The sequence below is a fragment of the Cynocephalus volans genome, chromosome 9 (assembly GCF_027409185.1).
Source record: "Cynocephalus volans isolate mCynVol1 chromosome 9, mCynVol1.pri, whole genome shotgun sequence".
NCBI classification, from domain to species: Eukaryota; Metazoa; Chordata; class Mammalia; order Dermoptera; family Cynocephalidae; genus Cynocephalus; species Cynocephalus volans.
In genome coordinates this window covers 143,294,388-143,315,368 of record NC_084468.1, presented here as the reverse complement: position 1 = coordinate 143,315,368, position 20,981 = coordinate 143,294,388, and the positions used below count along the sequence as shown (strand labels likewise).

Below are 20,981 nucleotides of genomic sequence, written 5' to 3'. Positions count from 1 at the left end.
CCAGCTCCACACCATGTGACTGACTCAGAGTTCTTATTTATCTGGTTCTCACTGTTTTACGTTTTAGGAGTAGGTATGAGAAGAAGAAATATGCAAGGAAGCAAAGGAATTTTAAAACTCTATTTTGGATGGAGATCTTCTCATATCATTAGTTGAGAGTAGCTGTTACTTAATGTCTAATATTATTTGAAAATTAAGGTTTTATATATGACAATTAAAGATAGGAGTTTCACAAAAGCAGAATTGAAGCAGAAGGAATAAAAAGACCTTTATTCATACAGTATATGTAAGAAAAAGTAAGTCAAAAGAAGAAACAGCACAAATGTATATTATATACACATAAAATAATATGGAAAAATTAAAGCAAATATCATATTTATCACAATTTATGTATATGGTTAGAATTTTGTTATTAATTAAAAGCTTGGATTAAAAAATTTTATGTGATATTCAATATATATATATGGAAAATACATTAATGAAGTCAATAGCAGTTTATTTATATTTGCTAATGTGTTATTTATGTTAACCCATAACAAAGAGTAAAGAAATATATGTTCTTATATTAAAGAATGTGAAGAATACATGAGACAAAAATTTGTATGTACCCAATATACAGAATAAAATCACATCAAGCAAAATATAAAAATTAAAGGAATCTTGATAAAACTATAACAATAGTGGGTATTTTAATATATGATTTTAAAATAATTTAACAGATTAACAGATTACAATCTATGGAAGAATAAAGATTTTAATAACTCAATCAATATTTTTGAGATATAGATAGACTGATGGATGTCTTGACAGCTGTTACATTAGTGCTAACTTCTTATGTATTTTATTTTAATCATATCTGAGAATGGAGTTTTTTTCAATATTATAATAGTTGATGCTAAAAAGTGTCTGATAAAATTCATCTACCATTCTTAAAACTCCTAAAAGAAAGCATAGAGGAAATACTTCAGGAAGTAGGACTTGACAAAGGCTTTATGAATATGACTCCAAAAACACAGGCAACAAAAAGAAAAACAAACAAATGAGATTATATCAAAGTAAAAAGCTTCTGCACAGCAAAAGAAATAATTAACAGTGCGAAAAGACAACCAACACAGTGGGAGAAAATATTCACAAACTATACATGCAACAAAGGATTAATATCCAGAATGTACAAGGAACTTAAACAACTTAACAGTAAAAAAAAACAAGTAACCCAATTAAAAAATGGGCAAAAGAGCTGAATAGGCATTTTTTAAAGGAGTATATACCAATGGCCAGCAGACACATACAAAAATGCTCAACATCACTCAGTTTCCAAGAAATGCTAATCAAAACCATATTGAGATATCATCTCACCCCAGTTAGATTGGCTATTATCCAAAAGACTGAGAATAACAGATGCTGGCAAGGATGCAGAGAAAAGGGAACCCTCCCATGCTTTGGGGGGTACTATAAAATGGTGTAGCCAATATGGAAAAAAATGGTATGGAGGTTCCTCAAATTACAAATAGAAATGCAATATGACCCAGCAATCTAACTTTGGGGTTTATATCCAAAAGAATGGAAATCATTATGTGGAAGGGATACCTGAACTCCCATGTATATTGCAGCTCTATTTGCAATAGCCAAGAGATGGAACCAACCTAAATGCCCATCACTGGATGAGTGGATAAGCAAAATGTGGTATATTTAAACAATGGACTAATATTCTGCCATGAAAAAGAATAAGATACTGCCATTCTTAGCAACATGAAAGAACTTAAGGAAAATTGTGTTAAGCCAAATAAACTGGGCACAGAAAAAGAAATACCACATGTCCTCACTTATATGTAGGAGCTAATAAAAATAAATAAATAAACAAAGGGCCATGATAATTGATTACATTGTTTAATGAGGAATATGATAATTATCCTGATTTGAACATCACATATTGCACAGTGATACTGATATTCAGTACTGTACCCCACAGATATGTACAATCAATATGTTCCAATAAAAAAATTCTAAATTAGAAATAAAGGGAATCAGGCTATACATTACAATGCTTAATTTTAAAATGTTAACTAATATCATTAAGAACATTTTCTTTACCATCAAAGCAAGACAAAAGAGTGCTATCATCTTTCATCCATCTCAACTATTTTTCAAAATGGTATTGCAGTTTAAAAATATAAATATTAGAAAATAGACAATTAAAAATTATACTTGCAGGTGATATGATGGCTTACCTATGAAACCCAGAAGAACAAAATCTAAAACTATTTTAACTAAAAAAAGGAAAATAGGGCTCAGGGATGCTTAACTATCCATGAATATTTTCCAATAAAAACAAAAAAAGAAAATGTTTAAAAAAAAATGTAGCAGGAAAGATCCAGATTCTAGTTTAGGAAAACCATAAAATTTTATTGAAAGATTTAGAAAATACGTAAATGGATCAACATATGTTCCTAGATTGGCAGATATTACATGTTAAAGTAATTGCACACCTTCTTAAATAAGTTTAATGCAACTTAAATCAGAATTCAAAAGGATCTGTCTCCTTCTTTCCCCTTTGTTTCTTATTTTTTTCCTTCTTCTGTTTCTCCCTATTTCTCCTCTTTCTCTCTTTTTCTTCTTTCCCCTCACTCTTCTTTTACTAAAAGAATAAATGTGAGAAAAGTACTAAATAAATGTGATAAAATGAACACTAGTTTGAGTAAATTTGTTGTTAAGGAATATTAAAACTTCTTTTAAAGCTATGTTAACTTTAGAACATGGTACACATAGGTGGAGTGAATAGAATTGATACAGAAACAGCTACAATCTGTGTATTTGTAAAACCATTTTATATATAAACTATATATATATATACACACATAATGAAAATAAACACATAAAATGTATGATGATACTGTATAAATAATGATTATAAAAATTATTTAAAAAGTATGATGAAGAGATAATATCAAATAATGGAGAAAGTATCATTTTATTCTTGAATAATATATGAGAAATAGTCACACTACTGAAAGAAATTTATGCTCACAGAGCACACAAAAACTTTAAAAATTTAACTGGAAATTAGAATGAAACTAGATTGTTAATCTAATCTTACTTGTGTTCAAAAAATAAAATAAATTAAATAGCAGGAGTTTATTACTTTTGGATGAGGAAAATATGAGTATTTCTTAAGAAAGACAAGAAAACCAGTATCAATACAAGAGAAGTTTGATAAGTGACATTAAATAAAATTATTCTATAATTGTTCAAATGAGATTAGATAATATATGTATAGCATTTATAAAAGAGAAAGGAGGTACACTTCTTTCATAAGAAAAAAACGGGCAAAGTCCATGAACAGTTAATTCAAGAAAAGAATCAAAATTGCTGAGTACATGAAAACATACTCATCCAAGTAGAAATCACTAAAACTTAATTTTTGAAAAATAAGAAACCATTTTTCAAAGTTAAAAGATTAATAAGATCCATTTCAGGTAAGTTTGTACAAAAATGTACCCTATTATACCTTGGGTAGTATTGGGAAAAGGAATTGCTTCAAAATTTAAGAATAGGAATATAGTATATTCTATCCATTTCAACTTCATGTGCTTTTTAACATAGCATTCTTCTTTGATTAGACGAATCTATACTGTATACTGGTGCTTTCATTTCTTTATATTAGTTTAATTAGCATGTAAATACAAGGATGATTATGTACACAGCTATATATAACAGTAAACTGTGAAACCTCAATCATCAATATTAAAATCGATGAGTAGATTACCATATACCCATAGAGTGAAATATTATTAATTAATTAAAAATAATAAGCTAAGTTACATATATAGCCCTAATATATGTCTAAGAAATTTTTAGTGAAAAAATATTCTGAGTAATTTATAGAGAATAAGCCATATTTGAGAAACAAATGTGCAAGAATGTTTTGTAATGATAGAGGTAAAACTTAAAATGTATTGAAGTGTTAAAACTGGTTATTTCAAAAGCCTACGGATGAGGGAGTCAATTAACATTTTATGTGCTTTTTTATATTATATATTTTAATATAAATATTGTTATGTATTTATGCTTCATTGACCTTTTATCGTTATATACTGTCCACCTTTGTCTCTTTTTATAATTCTTGGTTTGAAGTCTACTTTATCTAATATAAGTATGACAACTCCTGCTTGTTTTTGGTTTCCATTTATGTGGAATGTTTTTTTTTTCTCTATCCCTTTACTATTTATTAGTCTGTGTGTGCTTTATTGGTGAACTGATTTTTTTTGTAGGCAGGGTTTAGTTTTTTAATCCATACAACTAGTCTACATCTTTATCAGCACCGCACTCTACTGAGTGAGCCACTGGCCGGCCCTTAGTCTACATCTTTAAAGTGGGGAATTTAGTCCATTTACACTAAGGGTTGTTATTGAAAAGTATTGCGTTATTCCTGCCCATTTTATTATTTTTTCCGTTGTTGTTTTATATTTATTTTATTCTTTTCTTTCCTTTTTATTGTTTGTCTTTGGTGGATTTTTGTTGTTGCTGTTGTTGTTTGGTAGTAATAAAATACATTTCCGGTCTCTTATTTGCATATCTGTTCTACTGGTGATTTTTATTCTTTCTTGTGCATTTATGATGAAATATATATCTCTTTTGATTCCAGATGTAGGACTCCCCTGAGACTTGTTGAAGTGCTGGTCTTGTGGTGGTAAATTTCCACAGTTTTTGTCTGTCTAGGAAAGATACTGTTTTTCCTTCATTTCTGGAGGAAAGCTTTGCTGGAGATAGTATTCTTGATTGGAAATTTTTTGATTTTAGCACTTTGCATATGTCTTCCCACTTTCTCCTGGCATGTAGGGTTTCTGTTGAGACATATGCTATTGGATTTAAACAGCACTTTAGATCAAATTGACTTGACTGACATGTATAGGACATTTCATCCTACAATAACAGAAAATACATTCTTCTCATCTGCATGTGGGTCATTCTCTATGTTAGACAACATGTTAGGCCACAAATTAAGTCTCAATAAATTAAAAACATTGGTATCATATCAAGTATATTTTTCAGACCACAAGGTAATAAAATCAGAAATTAACAATAAACTAAACTGTAAATGATACAAATTAATGGAAATTAAACAACATGCTCCTGAACAACCAATGGGTCAAAAAAGAAATATAGCAGGAAATCAAAAAAATTCCTAGAACAAATGAAAATATGAGCACAATTACTTAAAACCTATGGAATACTGCAAAAGCAGTACTGAGGGGGAATTTTATTGCAGTCAGTACTTTCATCCAAAGGATAGAAAGATTTCAAATAAACAGCCTAACATTAAATCTCAAAGAATGACAAAAACAAGACCAATTGAATCCCAAAATAAGTAGATGGGAAGAAAGAAATAAGATCAAAGCAGAAGGAAATTAAATAGAGAACAAAAGAATGATACCAAAAAAAGTCAACAAAATTAAGTTGATTTTTTGAGAAGATAAACAAAATGGACAAACCCTTAGCTAGGTTAACAAAAAAAAAAAAAAAAAAAAAAAGGAAAGACAGAAGACCCAACTAACAAAAATCAGAAATGAAAAGGAGGCATTACAACTGATACCACAGAAATACAAAGAATCATGAGACTATTATGAACAACTATATACCAACAAATTTGAAAATCTGGAGAAAATGGATAAATTTTTGGATACACACAAATTAATGAGACTGAACAAAGAAGAAATAGAAAACCTGAACAGACCAATAATGAGCAATATGAGCAATGAGGTTGAGGCTGTCATCAGCTGTCTCCCAACAAAGAAAAACCCAAGACTAGATGGTTTCACTGCTGATCTATGAGACTCTTAAGAAAGAATTAACACCAATCTTTTTCAAACTATTCCAAAAAATTGAGACAGAGGCCATTTTCCCAAACTCCTTCTATGAGGCCAGCATCAACCTGATACCAATATCAGACAGAGACACAACAGTAAAGGAAAGTTACAGTCCAATGTCCTTGATGAACATAGATATATAAATCCTCAACAAGATATTAGCAAAGAAAATACAACTGCATATCATAAAGATTGTATATCATTATCAAGTGAGATTCATCCCAGGGATGTAAGGATGGTTCATATAGGCAAATCAATAAATGTGATTAACTACATCAACAATATCAAGGACAAAACTATGTGATTATCTCAATAGGTGCTGAAAAAGCATTTGACAAAATTCAGCATCCCTTCATGATAAAGACTTCCAACAAATTAAGTATAAAAGGAAAGTAACTCAATGCAATAAAAGCCACATAGGACAAAACCACTGCCAACATCATCCTGAATGGGGAAAAGCTGAAAGCTTTTTCTTTTAAAAGAGGAAGAAGACAAGGATGCCCACTCGCACCACTCCTATTCAACATAGTATTGGAAGTATTAGCCAGAGCAATCAGGCAAAAGAAAGAAATAAAGAGCATCTGAATTGGAAAAGATGAAGTCAAATTGCCACTGTTCACAGATGACATGGTCCTGAATATAGATAAAAACACATAACCTCTACCAAAAAACACCTAAAGCTTATAAACACATTCTATAAAGTTGACAAATACAAAATCAATACACAAAAGTCAGTAGCATTTTTATACAGCAACAAGGAAAAACCAGAAAAAGAAATCATTAAAGCAAGCCCATTTACAATAGCTACCAAAAGAATAAAATACCTAGAAACAAGTTTAACCAAATAAGTGAAAGATCTCTGCAATGAAAACTGAAAAATATTGCTGAAAGAAATTAAAGAGGACACTAAAAGATGGAAAGATGTTCCTTGTTCATGGATTGGAAGAATTAATTTTGTGAAAATGTCCACACTACCCAAAGCAATCCATAGATTTAATGCAATCCTCATCAAAATACCAATGGCATTCTTCACAGAAATAGAAAAAACAATCCTAAAATTCATATGGAATAACAAAAGACCCAGAATAGCCAAAGCAATCCTGAGCCAAAAATAAATAATTAAATAAAACTGGAGGCATTATACTAATTGACTTTAAACTATACTGAAAAGCTACAGTAACCAAAATGGCATAGTACTAGCATAAAACTGACACATGGACCATTGGAAAATAAACCCTGGTACTCACAGCCAACTATTCTTCACCAAGAACATACAACGGGTAAAGGAGACCTCTTCAGTAAGTGGTGCTGGAAAGCTGAATATCCATGTGTAGGAGAATGAGACTGTACCCATACGTCTTTCTATATACCAAAATCAACTCAAAATGGATTGAAGACTTAAGTATAAGACCGGAAACTACAAAACTCTTAGAAGAAAACATAGGGGAAACACTTCAGGATGTAGGATTGGGCAAAGACTTTATTAATAAGACTTCAAAAGTACAAGCAACAAAAGAAAAAAGAAAGAAATGGGATTATAGCAAACTAAAAAGCTTCTGTACAGCAAAAGAAACAGAGTGAAAAGACAACCTACAGAGCGGGAGAAATTATTTTCAAGCTATACATTTGATAAGGGAATAATATCCAGAATATACAAGGAATTCAAACAACTTAACAGTAAAAAACCAGGTAACCCAATTAAAAAGTGGGAAAAGGAGTTGAATAAGTACTTCTCAAAGGAAGACATACAAATGGCTAACAGGTAGATGAAAAAATGCTCACCATCTCTAATCATTGGAGAAATGCAAATCAAAACAACACTGAGATAATATTTCATCCCAGTTAAACTGATCATTTTCAAAAAGATAGAGAATAACAAATGCTGACAAGGATGCAGAGAAAGGGGACCCCTCCTGCACTCTCTGTGGGACTGTAAATTAGTGCAGCCATTATGGAGAACAGTATGGAGGTTACTCAAACAACTACAGATAGAACTGCCGGACAAATCAGCAATCCCATTGCTGAGTGTATGCCCAAAGGGATGGAAATCATCATGTCTCAGAGACACCTGCACTCCATGTTTATTGCAGCTCTATTTACACTAGCTAAAAGTTGGATCCAATATAAATGTCAATCAATGGACAATGGCATAAAGAAAATGTGGTACAGATAAACAATAGAATACTACTGAGACATAAAAAAGAATGAAATTCTGCCATTTGCTGCAAATGGATGAACTTAGAGAAAATTATGTTAAGTGAAATAAGCCTGGCACAGAAAGAGAAATACCACGTCCTAACTCATAAATAGGAGTGAAGGAAGGAAGGAAGGAAGGACCACAATAATATGTTAATCTTTCAGAAGGAGAGAATAGATCTATGGTTACCAGAGGTGGGGGAGGGGGTGGGGAATAGGGGTTAAGGAGAAATTGGTCACAAAGAATAATTATGATTTGTGATGAGGAACATGCTAATAATACTGATTTGATCATAGAATATTGTACACAAATAGTGATAGTCAATTCTGTAGCCCATAAATATGTATTATCAATTATGTTTCAATTAATAAATAAGTTTAAAAAACTCTTTTGAGATAATTATTATTAAGCTGATTTTATAATTGAAGAAATTGGAACTCAGAAAGCTTAGGAGGTCCCACGTACACATGGCTGTCTGTAGTGAATGTGGACCCCAAGCCCTGATTGGTCTGGTTTCACATTGCCCAAGCTTTTACATGAAGTACAGAAACATTGATCTTTGCCTCAGGACTCTATAGGATAAAAATAGTATGTTTTAATTAAGGGGGAAAAAAACCTGTGATAATGTCTATTTTAAGGGATATTCTAAAAAGTATTAAGTTCATTAAGTGTAAAATAACAACATAACTCTGCTCTATTTAGAGTTAGCAAATTTATTGTTTGCCAGGAGATTTATTTTATAGATATGAATACCTAAAGTAAAGATTCTAGTTTACTTAACAATGAAAAAATGAGGAAATTTTACATAATAAATTGTTGTAATAAGGTGTAAGCACATATTTTCTTTTTGTTTAGCAAGTTTTAGGATTAGTATGATTCATACATAATTGTTAAGGTTGCTCTTTTATTTGTACTTTTGTAATTTAAGAATTTCTTTTGAAAGTTACTGTTGGTTACATTACAGATAACATACTGTTTATTCAAACAAAGGTTACTGCTACTTTATTCAAGAGTGCCTTTTCTCAAATTAAGTATCCACATATTTTTACCAAATTAATATTATGGCTTAGTATTGCCCGACTACTTCCAAGAACAAGTAGATTGCATTTACAATTCCTATTAAGATGCTCATTTTGAAATTAGGAAATTATATTTACAAATCTCAGTATATTAGCTTACATAGAAATTGTTCTAAGATAAATTAGGTTGTTTCTAAAGAAATTACTCCATGTTAATACAATGAGTTCAACGTTCAAAAAAATATGTATCACTACATGGAATTATAGTTAAATGTGTATAATTACAGATAAATTAAAGTCTATACACCTTTAGCTCTTTTTTTTTTTTTGCTTTTTACATAAATTAGTTTACAATAAAATCCCTGAATGAGATTACTTTAAATTAGTAATTTTCTTCACCTGCTCTATTTAAAAGATCATCATCAATATCTCCACCAACATTACCATGAATCCATTTTTCTCTGCATAGTATTTCATATTTTAGAGTGCTGGCACACATTATTGCATCATAATGTTCATGTCACAAATGAGAAAACAGGCACTGATAGAGTTGGAGTAAGTCCCCCCAAAATCACACAGCTAGTCAGGTACAGGTTGGGATCTAAAATCTGCCTCTTGAGTACTCCTGTCTGAAGCAGGGCATTTTATTTGTTTTTTCTAGTCTTAACATGTTAAAGTTCTCCAATTTCTTAGACGAAAGGTTGAAGAAGATAATGTTAGCTGGAGAACTAGTGGCAAGAAAAGTTATGAACCAAACCTTCCAGAATAATATATATCTTGCCACACATTTTTGTATAATATTGGAATACATATGTTTTCTTGATTTTTGTAAGTCCTAACTAATGCAATTGTTTTATTACTTCCCAGTGGCAAAAATTGCCTATTTAGAGGGTATAGATAGACTTAACACTGAAGTGCAAAAGTGAATGAGAAAGAGCTTAGGAAGATGTATTTGATATATTTAAAATTTTTTTTAGTGGCTGCTTTGAGTAAAATATTCATATATTGTATTTAGAGTTTATTTTATTTTATTTTTTTAGGTAGAGTTTATATTTACATTTTGAACATTAAACCAATTTGAAAAATGTGTCATGCTTCTGGCAGATATTGCTATCAAGTATAGTTGTCTTTCCTGTTGAATTCATTCATGGGCTTAGGCAGTTCCAATTCAGATCTTCAAGAAGTCAATTTCTACTAATCAGTTGGTATTGACAAGTGAAATTAAACATGCTTGCCATTCCTTTTATTAAGCCTCAAACATTCTGCATGTAACTGGCCAAAAAAAAAACAAAAACAAAAAAACAGTTTCTAGATGTAAGTGTATGAATAAGACACTCAACAATTTCCTGCTGTCTTGTGCTCAGCAGTGGGCTGGGACCTTGCCATACATTGGTTCCTTTAATCCATTCAATTCTAAAAAGGGTTTCAAATTTTGCAAACGGGGAAATCAAGACTCAGTAATTGGACATTTTATCCCTTAGAGCATAGCAGTAAATGTTAGAGATGCATTCAAATTTTCAGGTTGTGATAAGGGGTCACAAAAACATATCCACTGCACAGTCTCTGCCTCAAATAATTAAACTGATATCTCCTTACAAATAATTTAAATTATGCATATATTAAATCAAATTAAATAAAATTTGAAAAACTGCATCCATCATGTGCCAGACTATAAATTCATTTTTTCTCATTTATTCTTGTTTTATTTTTCCATAGGCTTCGAGAAACAACACCTTTTATATTATTATGTTGAATGCTTTTGTTATGTTTTCTTTTATATTTTAAATAGCATTTTTTGAAAATGGCTTTTGAGACTTTGTAATTGGGTATCAAAAAGGGCTGCTAACTTTAAGGATTAGCAGAATAGATCTAAATTAATTAAAGTGGGATGAACTGTCCCTTTCGAAGTAGCTTAAAAACTTTTGATTCTTACAATACTGTCGGATGAATAAGAACTAATAAAAATTCAGAAAAGTTTATGACCATAAGTATGCTGCTCTTAATTTATATTTTGCTTCTAACCTTTGTTGCATGCTCTACACTTTCATGAAGACTGCAATAATGTGATCAGAGTTTTGCAATATTGACAAGAGGCAGTGTGAAAGTCATGAATATAAAAAGATTGCTTTGGGACAAAGTTAAAGAGAAATTGATGGTTTTAATAATGTCAGAGACAAAAGGCATTGGGTAAGTTCGGTAGCATTTAAAATATTTATTAAACCCAGCCTGTAATTTTTCAAAGGAAAGTTGCTGTAATGACAAAGGAAATCATAATACAAACAGAACAATCCAGCTGCTGCTGTGAGTCGGCACTACTTCAGAGACATTTATATTCTTACCCTCAAGCTTCCTTAGAACCTTTCTGAAAAGTTGCGGCTGTGTGAATAATTTGTGGAAGAGCCATGATAGAATTCTTCAAAAGAATACCAGATAATGGCATCAAGAAAAAGAAAAGATAGCCAATGCGTAGTTGTTTACTTACCAGTGACCTGACTATTCACCCTAAATTCATTTTTGTTTTCAGATAGGATGAAGTCCCTATATCAGGTCAGTGATCTCTGCTCCCTGACTGCAATCAGGCTTCCGAAGCATTAAAGTTATGCTGTTTGTATACTTTCTAGCAATAGTGCAGCAACATCTAAAGGAAGATCACAGTATGAAAGTAAGAAGGATAAGACAAAAAGCAGAATTTAGCATTATGGGGATCTTTTTATTCACATTAGATCTTTTTTAATAATAGATTAGAAGTATTATCAGATTAAAAGGATTCTATTAGATCCTTCCTAATATAGAGAAAAACACTGGTCTATTCTAATACAATAATATTGTAATGGGCCTTTGACAAATACATCCATCTATCCTTACAGTTTTATGCCTTTATTTTCTTCATTAAATACATTCTGGTTTTTAATTGATAAATATTTATTTATGATTGTTCCATGTAGACACAAAAGCTTCCAAAAAGAGAAACCTAAGTAAATGTGATTATTGTGGCCCATTACCGAACATCTCTACGTTGCTTATAATACCTAATACAATGTAAATGCTAAATAAATATTTGTTGTACCATATATATTTAATTTGTATTATTTATATTACTGTATTGCTATTATTTTTTTCATTTTATTTTATTTTGTCAATATACAATGTGGTTGATTATTGTGGCCCATTACCGAAACGTCTCTCCTCCACCCTTTCCCCCCTCCCTCCCAACAATGTCCTTTCTGTTCGCTTGTCATATCAACTTCAAGGAATTGTAATTTTTGTGTCTTCTTCCTTCCCCCCACCAGTTTATTTGTGTATTTACTTATTTATTTTTAGCTCCCACAAATAAGTGAGAACATGTGATATTTCTCTCTCTGTGCCTAACTTGTTTCACTTAATATAATTCTCTCTAGGTCCATCCACGTTGTTGCAAATGGCAGGATTTCATTCTTTTTTATAGCAGAGTAGTATTCTATTGTGTAGATATACAACATTTTCCATATCCACTCATCTGATGAGGGACATTTGGGCTGGTTCCAGCTCTCAGCTATTGTAAATTTGCCTTTCATTTTGGAAGGATAGCCTTGCAGGGTAGAGTATTCTTGGCTGGCAACCTCTGTCTTTTAGTATTTTGAATATATCATCCCACTCCTTTCTGGCTTTTAGGGTTTGTGATGAAAAGTCTGATGTTAGTCTGATTGGGGCTCCTTTATAGGTGACTTGATGCTTCTCTCTTGCAGCTTTTAAGATTCTCTCTTTGTCTTTGAGTTTTGTCAATTTGATTATAACATGTCTTGGAGAAGACATTTTTTGTGTTGAATACAGTTGGGGATCTTTGAGCTTCCTGAATCTGAAGATCTGTGTCTTTTCCTATACCTGGGAAGTTTTCTGCCACTTTTTTGTTGAATATGTTTTCAATACAATCTCCTTTTTTCTCCCCTTCTGGAATACCCATGATTCAGATATTTGAGCACTTAAGGTTGTCTGATGTCTCTCTTAGATTTTCTTCAAAGTTTTTAATTCTTTTTTTTTTTTTGTCTGCTTCTGTTATTTCAAACAGCTTATCTTCAAGGTCAGAAGTTCTCTCTTCTGCTTCTGCAAGCCTGCTGGTTAAACTCTGTTGTGTTTTTTATTTCATTGAATGAATTCTTCAACTCAGCAAGCTCTGCTATATATTTTTTTCAGGACATTGATTTCCTTGTACATGTCTTCTTTCAGGTCCTGTATACTTTTCCTCGTTTCACCGTGTTGTCTAGCTGAGTTTTCCTGTATCTCATTTAGTTTCCTTAGAGTTATCACTCGAAATTCCTTGTCAGACATTTCATGGGCTTCTCATTCTATAGGATCTAGAGCTCGAGAGTCATTATCTTTCGGCGGTGTACTTTCTTGATTTTTCATATTTCTGGTATCTTTCCTTTGATGTTTAGTCATTGTGGCAGGGGGATTCACAGTCCACTGTTTCGACACTATTGTCTGGCTAGGCTGCTGCTGGGTCTGCCAATTTGGCACGGCTGCCTCAGTGTCTACTCGGTCACCCACTGGCACCTCGGGGGCGTGGTCACCTCGGGTCTTGGGCTTCTCCAGGGTGGCACTTGTCTGGTCAGCACATACTTTGCCAGGCTGGGGATGGAGTCCAGCAGCGGTGAGGCCCACCTGCTCAGTGGCGCGCTGGCACTGCGGGTCCTACTCTTTTGATTTTCAATTTTTTTTTTTTTATTGGAATCCATTTCCATTTCTAAATTTCTATAATGTGTTAAAAAGTGTCTTATGTATTGTGTGAGCAATTGATCATCCATATACAGTATCTGATTATTTACACTTTATGTCCTAAGGACTGTTAGATAAACTACAAAAAATTTTATTGTATGTGTTTAATTTACTTACTGATGATATTTAAGTTAATTGAGCAATTGAAAGAAGTAGTTCAGGGCCGGCTGTGTAGCTCAGTTGGTTAGAGCATGGTGCTGGTAACACTAAGGTCCAGGTTTGATCCCTGTAATAATCAGGACCAGATGAAACAATTTAGACAAGAAATGCATTTTGCTGTTCTCTATTTGGCTAATTTCAAAACCTGAACTCAGCACTCGCTGGTCATGTTAATATAGAAAACAGAAAGGGAGAGATGGAGAGAAAAAGTCACCAGCCCAATGTACTGCACTCAAAATTTGCTCAGTGAATATCTCCATATTGTTGTCTTAAAATTCAAAAATAGAAAAATCAAATTTTGTACTGATATTTTTGTTAATGAGTAAAGTTCACATATTTACATCCTTTTATATCCCCTTCCATTTTTAAGTAATAGAAACATATAATTAAATGTTGCAGAATAAATTTTAATATGTAATCTCAGCTATTTAACATGTTTGTATGTGTATGTATATACACAAAATGTTATATTTATTTGATATTGATATTTTTTGACTTTTTGATAATATATTTTATAACCAGTTTTTAACTACTTCGCTTGAAGGCAATTCCTGAGTTATTTTAGTGAGACATTAAATATCATTAGGAAATACTCAGTGTATAGAAACTTACCTTTAAATACCACCTTTTGCATAAAATTTTAGTAGACTTTTCAGAGATTTTCATCATAATCCACACAAATTCAATTCTCAATCCAATATGAAACCCTTTGGTGTGTTCTTCATCAGTTTCTTTTTTTCATGCATTGACAATAGAAAGGAAAAGACAAATTCATTGAGCGTGCTTCCTAACTAAAAATGACTGTATCAAATGGTTTGAAATGTTCTCTGGAGGATTATTGACTTTTTAATTCAGGCTGCCATCAATGCTCATTTATATTTCATAATATGTATCCTGGGAAAAATAACCTTTTAAATGTGTAACTTGTCACTGAGGTTTAATAGTTGTTATGCCAGTCACTTATCCTTCAATTCTGTGTGAGTAGAGATACTTTTCAGACCATAAATTAACACCAATAAATTAAATGAGACATATATAACAGTATTATTTTTTTACAATACATATATTACCTATTTGAGTATTAAAGGTCCATGTGACAAAAATTATTGTTCACCGATTTTCTTTCTGTCCATTCATAAGTATGTCAATAAAGTAGAAGTAGTTAGGGATGCAAAGGGCAATTGAACATTTTATTTGAAAAGTTTTATTTTGGGGAGTATAAGTGGCAATATAGATGGCCCATACAGTATTCATATTTTCTAAATATAAATAATGTAGAATCAATGGTTATTATTGAGTTGACGTGCTTCCTTTCAAACTAATTCTCAAATATATTTAGGTTATCTCCATTTTTTGCTATTCCAATAAATGTTGCAAGAAACATTGATCCTTACTTTGGCTATAAATCCTGTGGCAAGATATGCTTTCTTTTATTAAATATTTACCGAGACTCGTTATCTATTCTGGTTCCCTATATAAGTCTCTTTTTAAAGCTTATCTCCCAAGTCCTTAGTTGTAAAAGATTGGAGTTTAGGTCTGAGTATTCTAAAGAGTATTTTTTCACTCCAGATCTTACAGTGGTGCAGGTTTGCCATAAGTATGTTAACATATCTCTTTAAAAAGTTATTTGTTGTAACTTCAAATAAAAAAAATTGCTACAAAAACTACTCAGTTCTAGATATACCAGGAGAGTCTAAACTTGTGATTTATGTCACCTGCTAAGCAGGCACAGAAACACTACGAGAATAATTTTTGAAAGTGCATTTGATATTTCAAAACAACCGTTTAAGTAGTCATCAAGGGAAAAACAAACAAACAAAACCAGAACTTGGTTTGACTCCCAACATCCAAAGGTGTATCAGATTTCCTCTGGCTCTTAGAGCTTTCAAAGTATATTATTTTTCTGCTCCTAAGAATTTTAAAGGCAATACAGAAAGTATAGTCCCAGCTGTGGATTTAAAGGATTATAGCGCCTTCCTGAGGAAGCTCTCCCCTCCTTTTGTTTTGTCTCTGCGTTATATTTGACATGAGCCTAGTTTATAATGACATATAGAGTGTTCTTGCAATACCTAGCATTAGTAGATACTTTATACATATATAATGAATGTAGGATTTTTCTCCCAGCATTTTGGGGGTGAAATTGAGTAATTGACCTGGTACATTTGCATGTGACAAATATCTAACTACCTATAACACAACTCAAGTTCAAGTCTACTAATTGAAATAATATAAAATGCTCAACATCATGCCTCTGCTCTAAATTCCTCTCCCACAACCACATTCACTAGTCCACTTGTCATACTCCTAAAAGTACTTCAAACCCAGCTCAATTTCCCTTAAGCATTCTGTGTTGATAACTCCTTTCTTTCTGTAATCATCACAACACTTTTATCAACTCTACTGTAGAACAAAGTGTTATGTTAAAATTATTGTTCCATGGTTTCCATTATTCAACAGCACATACTTTGGGAGTATGAGCCATATCTTGTCCGTCTGTATCAGCCTACCATTCTGCAGTTTATAAAAGGTATTAGTTAACCAATATATGACTACTTAATAAAATGAATAAAAGTGCGTATTTAGGTAAGTGGCACAATATTTAGATGGTTTCTACAAAGATTGGTTTAACTGATCCTGAGGAATGAGGATACAAATGATTAAAGAACTTCGGATAGCTAACATCAATGTAGTGATAACTAGAGGTAATAATTACTAAAGGGACCATGAACAAGGTTTGTTCCGCCATTGATTTAGGTCTCATTTCATTTTTATCAATAACATTTTTTCAATAATATTTTGAAATTTTTTCACACAGCTTGAGCACTACACACACACACACACACACACACACACACACACACACACACACGCGCGGATGTTTACCGTGTTTGCTCTTTTATTAAAAGGAATTGCTTAAACTATTTTAAATGTTTGTTACAACTATACCAACTTGTATTATGCAAACTTAGCAAATTTACTTATTCTCACAATTCATCTATATAATCTCTTATTTTTTTATATTTTAATTTGCTCAATCATGCCATCTACAAATGCTTAAAAAATTCTTTATCATAATAAGGAAAATATACTTTCTCTTTTGTTTTGCTAAAAGTAAATTATTTTTCTGCAACCATTGAGAAGATCATACAATTTTCTACTTTAGATTATCTATGTGGTAAATAATATTGAGTGATTCTTGAATGTCTAATTATAATAAACTCATTATGTCACGGTTTATTTCCATTTGAATGTTGTGATAGATTTGGTTTAATAATATTTTTTTTGGAACTTTTTCATCTGTTTTTATGAGTGAGATTCACCAATAATTATTCTTTCTTATAACGCCCTTGTCAGATGGTGTTATTAAGTTTATGCTGGCCTCATGAAACAAGTTGGGAATTGTACTGTTTATCTATGCTGCATAACAAATTCCCTGAAAACTCAGGGTCTTGAAACAACATTTGTTTTCTTATGAAGGTTCTCTCTGTCATGGGGCCTCTCTCCATCCCTTGACATATAAGCACCTCTGTAAGGCATATTGAGTATCTATTGTTATGACAAGGCAGTTCACTTCTCCAGGATCAAGAGAGAAAGGAGGATATCGCAATACTTTTTATGACTTAATGTTAGGTATCTTTCACCATCACTTTGCCATATTCTGTTCATTAACAATGAGTCACTAAATTCAGCCCACATATAAGGTGAGGAAAATTAGTCCTCACCTTTTGAAGATAGGAGTGTTGAAGAATTGGTGGAGATATTTTAACACTTCCAAATAAATATCCCCTACCACTTTTCTATTCTTTAGAAGAGTTTGTGTAAGACTGCTATTATTTCTTCTTTAATTTTGGAAAATTCTACAGTTTTCTTTCATTAAAAGTTTTGTTTCTTTCATTGGTTATGAATATTCATGGGGTACAAAGCTGATTGTCACCACTCATGCCCAAGATGTGATGGACAGATCCATACTGACAGCATGCCCATTACCACAAATTGCAATTATACCCCATGTCCCCCACCTAATTATCGCCAACCTCCCTCCCCCCCCCTTTCCCCCACTCCACTTTGTATCACTAGGTATGTTCTCTCCCTCTGCAAGTCCAACACGCCACTGTGGTCTTTCTTTCCTTCCTTCCTTCTTTCTCTCTTAGCTCCCATTTATGAGTGAGCACATGCGGTATCTATCCCTCTGTGCTTTGTTTATTTCACTCAATATAAGTTTCTCCAAGCTCATCCATGTTGTTGCAAATGGGAGAATTTCATTTTTATTTTATGGCAGAGTAGTATTCCATGGTGTATATATAACACATTTTCCTTATTCAGTCATCCATTGATGAACATTTAGGTTGGTTCTGATTGCTTCTCAGCCTTTTGGCTAAGATCAAGTGTAGTATCTGTTCTTATCAGTTTAGGTTGGTTCTGTATCTTTGCTATTGTAAACAGAGCTGCGATGAACATGGGAGTGCAGGTATCCCTTCGACAGGATGATTTCCATTCCTTTGGGTATATACCTAGAAGTGGGATTGGTGGATGGTGTGGAAGATCTATCTGTAGTTGTTTAATAATTGATTAAATATCTTTAAATAATATAAAACTTATAGACTTTGCATTACTTTTTGTGTGGGGTCTGGTAGAAGCTCATGTTTCTAGAAATCTGTTCATTTTATGTTATGTATTGACATGAAGTTTTTTATACTTTATTGACTTTAGTTTTCACCATTTATGTAAGAATCTAGCTCTCAGTCTGACTTTCTTGGTGTGCCATTTGGCTTTCCAGGGTTGCTTTTTCTGATTTTTCTTTTTTTCTTTGGTGTGCTACAGTTTTATATATTATAATGTGAATATGTGACCTTCAAAAATAGTTTACCTTTCGGGTTGGGATTTTTGGAAACACTGGTTTGATGTCTTACACATTTCTAAGAACATCATGGCAGATACCTCTTCAAATTTTGCTCTCTTCTTTGACTCCAATTAAATATACATAAGGAATTCTTAATCTTTCATGTATTCACTTACTCTCTTGTATGTATTTTCAGTATTTTTATACCTCTTGTTTTATTTATGGGTATTATTTTTTTCTGACAACTTCCTAGTAGCTATGTTTTTCTTCAGCCATGTCTACTGCAAAGTTAAATACAAAGACTGAGTTCATAATTTTTGTTATTATTATTTTTTAATTCTAGCATTTCTAGTTGATTTCTTTTAGCTTCAAAACACTGTTTAATAGCTTCCCAACTGTGTTGATACTTTTGTGTTCAACCATTAATTCCTTAAACATAGAAAGTATAGATGAGTATCTGATAATTCCAAGAATTCTGAAGATTTTTTTCAGTTGACTGTTGTTTTTATTGTTTTGAGTTTGTATTTTCTTGAGGACAAGCCTTTAGATATTTTATTTTATGCTACAAAATTTATTCTATAAACCATTTTAGAAACTATTTAAAATATAAAGGTAATAAATTCTTTGAAAGAGGAATTCTATCTACGTCTGCCAGACACTTTCAGGTATCATAAGTTCCAGTGATGAGTCTTTGGACATTTTGTGGACACTTCAGAGTGAAGCATCCAATGTCCTAGTCCAGAGCAAGCGTTACTATGCTAGGATCCCAGCCAAAATTACTGTGGTAATTCAACAGTAAGCACATTACCTTCAGCTCAGGTTGTCTATCAGATCAGCCAGTTCTCAGATATGGGCATGTGTTTGTAAACCATAAATAGTCAAAAATTCAGGCCACTGAAAAGTTTTGGAACTGGGCAGGGCTAAAGAAATAAACCAGTGTTTCTGATTCAGTGCAGCAGCAGGGTCAAGACCTTAAAGCAACACATATCAAATTAATTAGTGGTTAAAAAAAAAAAAACCTCTCAAAATTTCTTTCTTTTTTATATTGATTATGCATATTCATGGTGTACAAAGCTGATCATCACCATCTGTGTCCAAGATATATGATCAGATCAATACTATCAGTATGCCCATCAACAGAAATTGCCATTATTCCCCAAATTTCAAATTATTTTTAAAATTATACGTGTGCATGCATGTGCATGGGCACACACACACACCTACCCGTGTGTATATAAACAGAGAGGGAGGCTTTTAATTGGTAATCAACTATGATTTTCAGAGTCTTCACCTGGTTTAGGAAATACTCTCAGGGCAAAAACAGCTGTAGCTTTGTTCCAGGAGCTTTAATGTTCCTTCCCTTGCACTCATTCTGCCATTCATCATTACACTCCTAGGTTAGTTATGCTTCCTAAAAATGCTTTCTGTAAACTTGTCCAGGATTTTAAATTCTATTCAGGAAGGTAATTGATCAGAATCAATCAGATCACTTTTCCATCATTACTGGAATTAGAAAGTTCTTAATGGATCCTGATCTCAATTTAATTGTCAATTTTCTCTTCAGTTATGTCTAATAACTATGTTTAAATGACCTTATTTTTAATGTCAATACTTTTATATATATAATTGAGAATAAGTTTCAGATTCTTTTCTTGTTATTACTAATTAATTCAGTGAGTCCTGTTTTTAAAGAAAATGATTTTACCTAATTAAAATGTAATTATCAAATCAGAAAATGTAACAGAATTAACACAACGTATTAATAGAATTCCATTATCTAATCCACAGTCCTTATTCATATTCTGTCAATTTTTCCATTATGCTTTATAGCTTATTTTTCCAGGTCCAGGATCCAATGTGGATTTACACATTGTACTTAGTTATCATGACTCCTTAGTCACTTTTAATCTAGAATCTTCTGACTTTGTCTTTCCCTCCTTTTTTTCTTATTAGATAAAAATTACATACCACTTAATCATTTAAAGATGTACCATTAGTGGCTTATAGTACATTTGCAGTGCTATACAAACTTTACCACTACCTAACCCAGGACATTTTCATCACCTCAAAAATAAAGTTCATACTCATTAAGCAGGCCTTCCCCATTTCTTCCTTCACTCCGTCTCTACCAACCACTGATCTGCTTTCTG

The 20,981-nt window shown here is 32.2% G+C and overlaps 1 protein-coding gene and 1 pseudogene across 3 annotated transcripts in view; both read left to right on the top strand.

Moving 5' to 3' along the window:
• Positions 1 to 20,981, top strand: part of FSTL5 (follistatin like 5) — a 733,912-nt gene that overhangs the window by 557,349 nt on the left and 155,582 nt on the right. The gene's annotated exons all lie outside the window — the stretch shown is intronic.
• On the top strand, positions 18,347 to 18,468 carry LOC134386740 (U2 spliceosomal RNA; annotated as a pseudogene).